General features: G+C 39.1%; 1 long non-coding RNA gene across 1 annotated transcript in view; it reads right to left on the bottom strand.

The window, feature by feature from the left end:
- Positions 1-5000, bottom strand: part of LOC135196057 (uncharacterized) — a 52570-nt gene that overhangs the window by 42884 nt on the left and 4686 nt on the right. Inside the window, exon 2 of the long non-coding RNA XR_010310310.1 lies at positions 2693-2784. This is a non-coding gene — a long non-coding RNA (uncharacterized LOC135196057). The remainder of the gene's footprint in view (positions 1-2692; positions 2785-5000) is intronic.

Here is a 5000-nt window from a genome sequence, read left to right as displayed (position 1 = left end):
CTGAAGAGAGTGCAGTCCTGGACCTGTGGAGAATGTATTTTGGGATTTGTTAAATGAAGAAGATAGAAAAGATGCAGAAATGAAAAATGCAAAAGAGGAAGAGGTACGTATAAGTCTGAGAATGCTTTTGGATATGTGAGTAAAATAAATGGAGGGCAATGAAGAGGTTGGATAATGGAAAGGCATCAGAGTTACAGGATTACAAGTCAGCTGGTGCAATATGTTGGTGAATGTGTGATGCATGTGGCTAAACAGGATGTGGATTATAGACTGGATTATAGAATTTAGGCCAAAGGCCAATCGCTGGGACCTACTATGTCATTCAGCGCTGAAACGGAAATAGAAAGTGGATTATAGACTGGATTATAGAATTTAGGCCAAAGGCCAAGCGCTGGGACCTACGATGTCATTCAGCGCTGAAACGGAAATAGAAAGTGGATTATAGACTGGATTATAGAATTTAGGCCAAAGGCCAATCGCTGGGACCTACTATGTCATTCAGCGCTGAAACGGAAATAGAAAGTGGATTATAGACTGGATTATAATTTAGGCCAAAGGCCAATCGCTGGGGACCTACTATGTCATTCAGCGCTGAAAACGGAATAGAAAGTGGATTATAGACTGGATTATAGAATTTAGGCCAAAGGCCAATCGCTGGGACCTACTATGTCATTCAGCGCTGAAACGGAAATAGAAAGTGGATTATAGACTGGATTATAGAATTTAGGCCAAAGGCCAATCGCTGGGACCTACTATGTCATTCAGCGCTGAAACGGAAAATAGAAAGTGGATTATAGACTGGATTATAGAATTTAGGCCAAAGGCCAATCGCTGGGACCTACTATGTCATTCAGCGCTGAAACGGAAATAGAAAGTGGATTATAGACTGGATTATAGAATTTAGGCCAAAGGCCAAGCGCTGGGACCTACGAGGTCATTCAGCGCTGAAAAAAAATGGCCAGTAAGAAGGTCTGAAAGGCGTAACAGGAGGAAAACCTCGCAGTTGCACTGTGAAAGAATAGTTGGAGAGGGTGGGAAGAAAGTGAATATCAACGGAGGTACAGAAAAAGGAATGAAAGAGGTTGCAGCTAGCGGCCGAAGGGACGCTGCAAAGAACCTTAAGCAATGCGTACAGTGCACCTCACAGGAATGAAAGAGCTTGTAGCTAGGGACCGAATGGACGCTGCTAAGAATATGAAGCAATGCCTACAGTGCGCCGCGTGATGTGCACTGACAGCACCACCACCCTAGAGGGTATATGATGTGGAATGTGTTTCTGGATGAGCTATAGGTGATATAAATGAATGTTCCTTTGTATTAGGAGTGAAAGTGACAGAGGCGACTGTAATAATTATAGTGGCATAATATTTTTCAGTTTACTGGAGAAGAGTTAAAGTAATGATTTGATGAAGAAATTAAGACATTATGATGGGAGGATTAATATGTGAAGAACACTGTCGGCCTAGACAAAGCGTACGAGTATGGTGTGTAGATCAAGTGTTTGTAATGAAATAGTTAGTGAGAAATTTTAAGTAAAAGGGAAAACTATAAGATAGACATTTACCCAGAATCGATGCAGAGGCAATATGGAGGATATATATGTATATATATCCAGTGTAGTACGAAGGAACACATAATTGAGAATATCCTTAAATCCACGGTAAAAAGCTATGTGAAACAGGGACTTGGAACAAGTACTTCCGTAGTATATTCTACATTTTCAGGCTCACGCTGAATACAATAGACGTTGACAGTCCTTTATATATAAAAAGGATAGTCCTTTGTATATAAAGGACTGTAAGCTTCCATTATATTCAGTGTCAATTTGAAAATGTAGAATATACTACCGGAGATTTAAGGGTATATATATATTGATATACAAATAATGCATACCATATATAGATGATATACACATATATACCTAATATACCTAACCATAAAAATAAAAGCTGCAGCACAGAACTGAAAGTACGAGAGGAGGACCACTTAACAACAGCTAGGCGGCTTAAATATACTCACCACACCGCAGAATAATACAACAGAAATAATTTGCTTTTTGTGACACGAACACCATTTTCAGTACAAAATAGAAAGCTATAGTTACCTCACATTATAGAAAGGTGTGTGAAGTGTGTTCGCCGCGTCCTTTCCAGCGTATAACTTGCCGCCATTTACCTTAGCAGAGCTCAAAGAGAGAGAGAGAGAGAGAGAGAGAGAGAGAGAGAGAGAGAATTTGTGGGCGTATTTTATTGATGGTATCCTCATCTGTATTTCGCTATACTGCTACTTTGTATCGATCGTTGTCCTATTTTTAACGTAATTACATTGCACTTTCTGTTGGATAGGCTGCATTTTTATTGTATCCCCAGTCTTCATTTCAGCAGCATATGATTAAATTGACGGAAAACAAAAATAACTCTCCCTTATGCAAATTCCCGAGATGTATACTACATAATATTGCACCAGCCTCGTTTTGTAAAATGTTTTTGCTATGCCCTTAGGGTGGGATGTAAACTACAAATGCATCAGCCAGTAATTTGGGTATGGGAAACATAACGGGATTATTTTCAAAAAGATCCTATGGTTAGTTTTTAAGATATGGCGTCCAGCTTTTTTTCGGGGAAGGTCTCATGCAGTACAAGGAGTGTCAAGCAGACAAATGTATTGGCAGTTAAGTGTCCATAACACTTACCTTGACAATGTATGAAAATGTATAGTCTCCCTTCTCTTCCGCATCCCGAATCATCTGATGTGGTTCAGTTTAGGAGGAAGGTCTATCGTGGCCTGCAAAGGAAAGTGAATTATTGTTTCATTATTTCATTTTCGTTTTCCTGTCATTACGTTTTGGGTTAAGCCCAACTTGATTTCTATAACATAAGAGCGTTATTAGTCAGATAAGCACACAACCCGAATAAAATGTTATCCATACTTACTGCCAATTTGCAAATAAAATTAACACATTCTCCTTGAAGGTGAACCTATCTTATTAGTGTAGATTATGTAATACGAAAAAAAAAAAGTGTCCAGACAGTTTCGTTCACTTCCAGCTTTCATTCTGACAAATATCATAACATCTGCTGCATCTTTATTAGCACGGGCCTTCACGAACAAAATATAATGACCATTAAAAATCAAATGAAAGAAAAATGATGGAGGAATAATTAATGTTTATGCAATCGCGCCGTGAGCTTCAACTCAGCTGAAGTGTCAGCCAAAGAATAACTCACATAATCTTTGCTCCATAAAAATAAAATGAGAGAGAGAGAGAGGAGAGAGAGAGAGAGAGAGAGAGAGAGAGAGAGAGAGAGAGAGAGAGAGAAAGCATTTATCTTGCTATAGTTAAAAGAGAGCTTCCAACTCATTCGTTATGGGGGGAACGATAAAAGAGATTGATTGATTAATACTTCGGGAGTAAGGTGAAACCAACCCGTTCCACACGAGAAATGCGTGGTGGCTATTATAGCCAAGGAAGCCGAGGAAGGAGACGGGACGCGGTTGGAGGATAATGATGAAGGGAGACTGTATGAAAATCTGAGCCTCAGTCTCATAACAAACCATGAAAAAAGGTGTAGGCCGAAGTTTTACAAGCATGCGTAACTTTTAAATATGTTTAGAAGGGAAAACTGTGTTGCAGTGCTTATTACTGGGTTCCATTGCTGTCATATAACTAATGTCTCAAAACAAGGGCGACCGTGTGATCGCGCAGTTCTCAGGCTGTTAGACTTTCCATAAAGTACCAAATATGAAAACCAAAACTCTTAAGTTACCTTGTTGCTTGTGGAAGCAGTTTGTCTGCATTCACAGTTTCACACAGGTGCAGGTGGCAGCAAGACGGCAGACACAAGCTTATGATATTCACGCACAGCCAACTGCTTTTATTCCTATAAATGGTGAGAATATCATGCTCTTTAATACAAGAGGCTAATTACTAAATTTTTACTATAATTGTACAATTAATTTTTCTGGAGAGTGTTATAGGTCTAGTGCTACAGTAATGTTCACGTTGAAAAAAAATTACTTCTTACATGCAACTGTAAAAAAAAAAAAAAAAAAGTAGATTCACATCAACTGTGCATTTGACGTCTAGGCCAGTCCCTTACGACGCTCCTGATTTGCTGTTAATAATCCAATCACAGGGCTGGAAACTCTCAGTCTCTTGAGAGAGTTCACATAGGCAGGATGTGTGTGCCACCTCTCCTGAGGGATACGTCTTTCAGAAGAGGTGGAACATACTCCTGCCTATGTAAACTCTCTCGAGAGACAGAGATTCCAGCTCTACGATTGGCTTATCAACAGCCAATCAGGAGCATCGTAAGGGACTGGCCTAGACGTCAAATGCACGGTTGATGTGAATCTACTATAGCCATTCCCTTACGGTTTTCACTTGATTATGTTTTGTACTAAACTTTTATTAATGCATAATTCCCCAGCAATGCAATGCTTGCTACTGACCTTTTAAGCAGAAAATAAATTTAAATGCATTTGATGGCGAGAGTGAATCTGGTGTTCTCGCCTTGCAGATTGGATAAGGCTACACTTCTTTATTTGTTTAACGGCGAGGAAAAAATAAAGCAACAAATTATTTAAAGCCATTAAAAGAGTACAAAATGTTCCTAAGGCGTATTCAATTAAATTTTGAGGAGGAACACTCATCCTATCAGCTATCCCCAATAATCACTGCACTGGTTATGTTTTTATTCGTCGTAGGCCTACTTTCCATCCTGAAACAAATATCTTGAACCCTAATTCTCTTTCCTAACGGAGTGTGAAGAAAAATCGATGATTGAAACATCACGTTAGCGGCCTTCACGAATTTCTTACCGATAAGCCCTGCCAACGCCAACGCCGATACAGCCCATGACATTCCGTCCTAACAGTTTCATACATAATGCTCTCTCTCTCTCTCTCTGTCTCACACACACATACACACACACACATATATACATATATATATATATATATATATATATATATATATATATATATATACAAAAGCTCCA

Source organism: Macrobrachium nipponense, chromosome 17 (assembly GCF_015104395.2).
Source record: "Macrobrachium nipponense isolate FS-2020 chromosome 17, ASM1510439v2, whole genome shotgun sequence".
NCBI lineage: Eukaryota > Metazoa > Arthropoda > Malacostraca > Decapoda > Palaemonidae > Macrobrachium > Macrobrachium nipponense.
Note: the sequence above shows the minus strand (reverse complement) of the source record. Positions and strands in the feature narration are given on the sequence as shown.